Here is an 8,933-nt window from a genome sequence, read left to right on the forward strand (position 1 = left end):
GGACAGCACCTCTTCTCCAGAATGATATTATCTTGTTAATTTTCTCTCTTTAATGTTGTCAGGATCAAAGGAAAGATAGTATTGTTATCAAGTGTAGATTTTTATTATTTGTTGATTAATTGTTATGAGATGGAGTACATCTTAACCATTTAATCCCAACTGTTTAATTATTTAATTATGACTCAATAAACCTCATACTCATGTAAATAAATTCTTAATTATATTCAGTTCTAAATCTTTGAGGAATTTTAAAATAGGTAAGATTGAGGACATATGAGAAGGGTGTATGGTCTATAATCTTATTCTTGAAATTCTAATTCCAAGTGTCTCTAGTGAAATCTTTTAGATTTTAAGTCACCCTTTAAGATTCTTTTAGCTAATAATTAGTTTTCTTATTCATTTTAACTTTGGAAAAAATGATTTGGAAATAGTGTCGAGGGAAGAAAACAAGTAACTTTGAGGGGGAAAGATGGTAAAATTTTTGGCATATTTTCTGGTTATCATTTCTAAGAGTTTAACAGAGTTAATCTAGTGCACCTTACATTTCTTTGTAGTAGGTACATAGATACTTTCTCTTATATTTATAGAGGTAAATATAATATTCCTTATATTTAGGTATTTAACATTTAAATTCCTAAAATAAAACAGGAATAATAGGAAGTGGTTTACCATGTAATATCTCCCATCCAAGATTCTCCAGCCCGGTCTATGAGTGGGGAATCATTTTTTTTCTGATCTTTCTTATTTTATTTCATTACTGCAATGGAGGAGATCTGGCTGTGACTCTGCCTTGCTTGTGACAGCTGTCTTCACTCCATGGAGTCAGGGATCATTTAATAGTTGATTTTGACCATACATATACTAACAGCAGTCAAGACATAGTTCTTCAGTTGTGCCTGGAACTACAGATGGCCATAGAGCCATCTGTGACTTAGGGATTGGCTAAATTATGGAGAAAATGGGGAAGAAAATAACTGTTAGATAGCTAACATAAAAAGTTTATGCTGATGGAAGATAACAAATCTTTCCCAAGATACCTTTTGTCCTTATAATATATATTCTGCCTCTAATCTTGTTGTATAAAGGCCATATTGGTGAGGATTTTTACTTATATTCATATAGAGCTGGGAAACATTTCCAGTATTCAGCTCCATTTTTGCAATCCAAATAGAACTTACGGACCTCAAGTTATGTATCCTGCTGTGCAGATGGTAAAGAACTTTTCATGATTTCTACTCTTATCAAATAGTATTTTAAGAGCCCATATAAAAGTCTTTGTTTTCAGAAACAAGAAATGCAGAACAGGGGCTATTCCCTGATAGCAGAAAGATTGAATGTATACTTCATGCCCATTCACAGAATAATAACCAGATCTACAGGTTGATGCATAGTTTTGTCAGTAATTTATAATCTTTACTCTTTCATGCCTTGCTGACCTTTATTATAAGAAAATTTTGCTTAAAGGAGATAAGGAATCTAAATGATAAGTGCTTTCAAATAAACAAATTGGTTGTGTTTCTTTGGAAGACCATAACATGATCATTGAAATGCTATATAAATGTGTAGGAGCTCAGAAGCAACATACTCTATTAATACAATTCATATAATTTAAATCTACTCTAATAAGGTTTTGTTTAATCACTCTAAATTCTACAAAAAAAGGTTTGTTTTTAATGTACACAGTAAGTTGTGCCTTTGGCTTATTTTAAGAAAGCTGTTTTGTGTTCTTCTTTACCTTAAGCATGCTAGATTGTTATATTTTCTATAACACAAGGTTCTTCACTATGCCTTTACTTTCTAGCTGGAATCCCATTACCTCCTTGAACACAAGGCAAATGTCACTCTGTTTTTAAGATCTTTTTCTAATAGCAGCTGTCCTGAGACTCTTAGACAGTAATAATTGAAAATCCTTTCATGTTCCCACCATACTATGTAAATCTTCCCACCATTGCATTCTAGTCTAAGGTATCAGAACAACAACAATGATCTTATATCTGCACAAACTATGGACATTTATATTTTCTGATTTGTCCATCACTATTATTGTCTAGAACAGTGAGAAGAATATCAGTAAATTAGTAAGTACACTTTGTCAAAATTTCAATTTCAGAGCTTAAAAATTCATATTAAAGCAACTCAGTCATTTTTCATTTAATAATTGAAAGTACTGAGTGTTAGCCAAGTTCATCTACAAATGAGCATGGCATTCACAGGATTTCAATAAAGGTAAACACGACTTTTGAATTTCTAGTCTTTTTAATTATCACAACAGAGCCTATCATTATCACATGTTTAATACACAGGCTTTTACCAAATATTTTTTGAACTATATTAAAAATTAAACTTGAAGATCACACTTCAGAGTGCTTTTCGTATAGTTATAGTCAAATAACTACACATTACAAATTAGTGAGGTCCAGATTAATGAGGCCCAGGCATAGTTCTGTTGGTACTGCTTGCAGATGCTATTATGATGTATTATTATAGCTAATAATAATCATAATTGCAATCTGAACTATGTGTCTTGGTTACATAATTTTCTCTGCTTCAGATCAGAGCCAAACACTAGATAGAGATATGGTATTACCTGCTGCTTCTACTTACATTTACCTTAGACAAATTGAGTAGTTGAAAAAAACTGAAAAGATTTGCACAACCATCTATTTTAGGGTGATATGAAATGAAATAAAACTAAAATGTGATTGCCACAACATGCTCCATAGCTGTGTCCTCTAGAAACACACAGGATTATTTGGTCCCTATTATGTGCTAAGTGATTTATCCCATTTGATTCTCTACAATATTATCATGGCTAACAAACAATGTTACTTGTGTACAAACTAAATAATCAAAGATTAAGAACTAAGAAAATATAAGATCATTTAGGAGAAAGATAGATCATAGTCGAAGTAAACCTGGCAGAAAATACTGCTGTGTTGTGGGCCATGATGAATGCCCTTGCTGCTCTCTGAAAAGAGAGAACACTAACAAATTTGGAACCTCTTCACTCCTTGAGAGATAAGATAGTAGACAGGGTCAGCTTTGATCCCTGTAGTATCTGTTCTACTTTTTGACACTGTAGGACACTTAATCTAAGATCTGAGTGTTCAATGTTTATCTACTGGTCCATTTTCTATTTATTCCTGAACTCTGGTATGTTCTTTTCTATGTGTGAATACCATTGGTAGGAAATTTAACTATGAGGAATACAAGTGGTAGGAAAATTAACTAGGAGGAAAGGCACAGTATTATTGTCAATTATCTATGGACAAAAGATTACACACACACACACACACACACACACACACACATGAGAGAAGGAGAGAGAGAAAGAGAGAGAGAATCTCACACTGACATTGCATGGAATTATTATGAAGAAAAGTTACTAACCCAAAGGAGAGTGAATATGCACTTATTCCTCCAATAAAATAGCATCCACTAGTACAGTATATCCAACTCAATCTTATCAAAGCCTCCAACTAGAGAGACAACATCATACTGAGGACATACTTCCTTTTCTCCCACACACTCACTTGGTCTTCAGAGAAACCATTTCAATGAAAGAATGACATTTTAATTCTTGTTGTAAGAAACTGATTTAGAAATGTGTTTAATGGCATCTTGTGGTTTTAAGGCACTGGAGAGCAATTTGTGACCATTTACAAAAAAATTAGTTTTATTGGGAAAGTCTCACAGGCTTAAATATATTTGATAGGGTTTGTATCATTTAGATATGCTTTTTACCTCTGTGTTTTTAAAAGGAGGAAGGATAATTTTTAATAATTAGAGTAAAATTAAAGGTAACTAGAGTACAGGAGTGCTACATTCCTGGGTGGGTTAAAAGTTCTTATGAACAGAGTAGAGAAGCCTATGTCTGGGTAGATTCTTATAATTATATGACATTATAATGCAAGGACAGCTATTTATTTTGTTGGTCTCTTCTACCCAAGACTTATTCTTACTCTGCTTTTTGCATTATTATAATACTGGTAGAAAGGCTTTGTCTCGAATAAGTGCTTTGCTGTCTAGATATATTAGCCACTAGAATTATGAGATAGCCTCATTTTTGGAAAATACTCAGCATCCAGTATTTCATTACAGCATGACAAAATAGACAAGTATGAAGATATGGGAAGGTCTAAGATTCTTTATGAGCAAACTCAGGAGTTCTATTCCAACAAAATATTTTTCTGTATATATCTTATTTTTCTTTCCTTTCATTCATAGATTTTGTTTCATGGTATTGCATACTAATTGCCATTGTATTGCATGTTTGGTACATAAGTAGCAAGAATTCAGCTATTTTATGTACTTCTCAATATAAATAATATAAACACAACAAATGTTAGTGCCTGATACTAATCCAGTTATAAAGGAGTTTATTACAAATGAAGGATAAATACTTTTCCTAAAGCAAATCCATGTATATCATTTAAAAACTATTTAGTTTATAAAGGAATGATCTTGATAAACATTTTATACTAAGACAGCATGGGTAATATGAAGTAAAATGTCAGATGTATGCCAATTTCTGTACAAGCACAGAATTTGAGTAGAAACAGAAAAAAAATTGTAAGAAAGGGAAGGTCACAAGTACTAAACCACCAACCAAATGCTATAGATGAGGTTCCTATGGCTCTACCTGCTTATGTAGCAAATGATGGCATTGTCTGGCATCATCAATGGGAGGAGAGGGCTTTGGTCCCATGACCAAAAGGCTCAGTTCCCTATTGTAGGGGAATGCCAAGATGGGGATGTTGGAGTGGATTAGGTAGCACCTTCATAGAATCAGTGGAGAGAGTGAATAGGATAGGGAGGTGCTGGAGGAGAAACCTGGAAAGGGGATGATATTTGAAATGTAAATACATAAAATGTCCAATAAAAGAAAGAAAGGGAAGCTCATTTTGTACATACCTCATAGCTATCTATTTGGGGGATGTTTAGTTGCTTTATTTTTAAGGTAATTCATTCGTGGTTAATAAAATGTTTAAAGCTAAGGTATTTTCTTCCAAACTAAGTATACTCTCTTGTGCTTCATGGGTCTCCGTCTCACTCAGAGAGACACCATTTGGCTAGGTAAGTTGACAGCTTATCCTTCAAATGATAACCTCAACATGTTCCACATGCCATCATCATTGTGGGCTCCTAAACTTTGAATTGCTACTAATACTGACTAATTTTGGTCTGTGTGTCTTCTGTTTAAATTCAACCTATTGGCAACTTCTGTGTATGTGTGTGTGTGCGCGTGTGTGTGTGTGCGTGTGTGTGTGTGTGTGTGTGTGTGTGTGTATAATTTACTCCCATCTTTTTTCTGAATTTCTGATAATGACTTGTAATCATGGGTTTTGTTTGTTTTTGGATGAATTTTGTGTCCTCTCTTTTTCTCTAAAGCTATCGTAAACTTTCAAAGTCAGAAAAACATACCTTAAAAGATGATTTTTGTTACAGGATTTTTCTCATGAGGCTAAAATTCTCATAAAGATACAGGTCACTCAGCCCTCTTTTAAGAGGGACACATTGGTTTATATCTAGAATTTTATAACTTGGTGGTATAGATCATAATCCTCAACCAGAACCTTAACTGAGTGACTTGAAACACAAAACAAACATCAAAAAATATTCCTAGAACTCCTGATTTGAACAAGAATCTGTTTTACAGAGTGTGATAATTGCTTGATTTTGTTTGTTTCGTGGGAAATATGTAAAAGTAAAAGTAATCAGAGTTTCCTCTCTTTACTTTTCCCCTTAATCTATTTTCCCTGCAACCTAGTCAAGCCAAATTTCTTTTTAGTTTAAGAATTGGTAGTAATTTTAAAACATTTCTAAGAACAAATATTCTATTTCTTTCATTTCATTTCATTCCTTCGTATTTCATTCATCAACAGACTGACCTTTTTAACCTTAATAAACTCTCTCAGATAAAGCCACTGATCTCTTCTACAGTCATTTCAATAATCACTATCTTGTTGAACAGCCTAAAACTATGACACTATGTCTTTGCACATGTAGTCTACATGTTTACTATTTGAAACAGTGACTACAGCAAGGAAGTTTCATTTCCTAGCATGTATGGAATAAGTTAATAAGGAAGTAGAACTAGCTGCAGGTCAACACTGGATGTTCTGAGCTATCAGCTCATAAATAAGTAAAAAAAGTCACTTTCGAGGAATCAGCCACTCAAGGTGGAGTCTACAGCAGAGCACAGTTTGTCCAACCAAATAATACTGCTTGCTAGACTAGTGCCAGCTGAACTTTCCCCTATTCTTTTAAGAGTTTCTCTGCTGCTTACAGGCACCTTGGGGAATAAATGAGGATGCTTTACTATTGAAATATATTGGCTGGATTTTCTTCCTCCTCTGCACTCCTTTGCATTCAGGGGAGAAAATTGATCATGGGTAAGATAGTACAGACTTGGATATAAACAAAATAGTCTCAAGGTGGTGTGACATATTGTCACAGGTGTTTCAATTTTGCCACCAACCTGACATATAGATGTTTCTTTTCCTAATTTCTTTTTGTTTATAGCCCAGTAGATAGACATCACTACATCTATCTGATAGAAATGGGTGACAGAGGCTGACATAAGAAGATAATAACAAGGGATGAGCTTGGTGACTTTAGAACTTCAAAGCCCAAGGATGCCATTCACACAGGCCTGCATGCTTTTTAAGCAGTAAACAACATTTTCTACTTTGAGTTGAATCAGTTTTGACTTTATATTCCTCCTATCTTACCTTTAATATAATATGACTCGTTTTACTCTCTCTAACAGAAACCAGTAGACATGGAATCTGGCTGTGTTTTATTGCTTTGTAGCAATTGGGACTTCTTTACTAGCTTTCTCTTCTCTTTTTGAAAATGATAACTAACTCATAGGAAAAAAATCAATGTGCACATCAGAGGGCCATGGAAAATTTCAGGTGAAAGACTGAATATTTGCACTGGCTAAAATCAAGAATAAGCAAGGAATTTTCAACTATTTTCTTAACTGGTGACTAGTGTTTCTTCCCACTAAAGATGATACTAATTCTGAGATATAGACCCATTTAGGGACATAAAAACAGTTTTCTATCAGTCTCTCTACTCTGAATTTACATACTTTTATCTACAATTTTTGCATTGATGTCTTAGACTTGTAATATTTTAAAATCATTTCTGTTGACACATAAAAACAAAAGGCTATTATGACAGCATTTACAACTGTACAAGTCCAAGATAGACTAAATCCCACCATGGAGATGGGATGTGTGCATACAATTTTCTCACTAGCTTTAGAACTTTTGGCAATTAGTAGCTAATAGGATAGATTTTTATAAATTGTCTTTAAAATACAGTCTCTAGAAAGTCAATTGCACTACTGCTGTGGCAGACCACTGGATAAATAAACAAGCAAAATAGCAATAACAACAAAGGACACAGCATTGGATGTTGAAAAAGAAAAGTGGATCAGATCTGAAAAAAATTTTCTTTTAATATGATGACTACATATTGTATTAAGCTCTGGAAGAACTGAAAAAATAATAAAAACTGAAAGTATAAAATTAAAAATTGAAAAATGTATTTAATATCTAGTTTTTAGTATGACTGGTATCAGGGATCAGAAAAATTTATAAGATGATTTTCACAAGTTGACACTGAATTTTGTATTGACACAGTACCTGAATTGGTCAAATAAAAATTTGTAGGAATTAAAAAATGAATGCTAGAATTCATAGCCACTTTAAACATGTATATAAAGTAAACATTCAATCAGCTTCCAAATCACTATTTTCATAAAGTGTTATATAAAATGCAAAGCAGAGATTTTAGGAACCCAGTTATTCTTCACCAATTGATTTCTGGCCATAAGTGTACACTCCCACCATTAAGTCCTTCCTCACGATGGGCTCAGAAAAAAACAGAACCACTTGATCATGAAATAGAACACACAAAATTATGAAGCATGGCAAACAGTTCCATTTTTAATTGCAGATAGCTAATATCATCTGGCATTTTCAGTAGCATTCCTCCTCTACCCCCAGATGGGGAAAGCAAGCTGATTTTCTGATGTTGTGGAATTCACCCTATGAGCAGAGTGTACTTAAAGTCTGAGAAACTTCTAAATTCTAATTCTCCATTTAATATTCAAATAGAAGTTATGTTTTTCTCAACTGTGCTTCTTTTTTTCACAGTGAAAAGCAGGGTTTTCTGGACATGATTCAATACAAAACTCTCTGGTCATGCTAAACTGGGCTTTTCTTGGAAACAGCTAATGATGAAAGTGACATGAGAGGTAGTATCATCGGACCTTCTCAAGCTGAAATAGGTTCAGGTCTGTTGTTTGGTGGTTTGATGAAATTGCCAAGCTCCTAAGTTCTGAGAACCTATTTTCCCCTCATCATTTTTTTCTCATCTGTTTCAAGAATTAATATGTAAAATGAAGATAGTAGTAGGATAGGCCCTATAAAGGTGCCGCTGTCTATAAAACACATGCCAAAGTATAATAAGTAAAAGGAATACATGCTGTTTCTTTTAGGAATGCCTACTTTTGTTATATTTTTGGTTTGTGGGTTTTTTGTTTGTTTGTTTTCTTTTCTTTAACCCGTTGCAATTTTTTTCTTATCAACTGAAGTTAATGAGATTACAAAATAAGTCATTTTGAAAAAAAATATCAAATCTAAGCTTATTACTACCAACTCACTAATATGTGGATTATAGAACTAAATAGGTGCTCAGTAAATATTTGGTGAATGAACAAATTGATGCAATAACAAAACAAAGTTTTAAGATAGAACATTGTCAGACTGGTTAAGCTGTCTACATTTCTGGTTACATGTCAGTGATTCTGCATTTGTGGGAAGGGAGAAAAATATTATGCAGTCACTGAATAAAGAAAGATGAAGTGTATGTATCAGTTTATCTTAAATTCTCCTTCTAATTTGAGAGTTTGGAGA

Source organism: Mastomys coucha, unplaced genomic scaffold (genome assembly GCF_008632895.1).
Source record: "Mastomys coucha isolate ucsf_1 unplaced genomic scaffold, UCSF_Mcou_1 pScaffold18, whole genome shotgun sequence".
In the NCBI taxonomy this organism is placed as follows: Eukaryota; Metazoa; Chordata; class Mammalia; order Rodentia; family Muridae; genus Mastomys; species Mastomys coucha.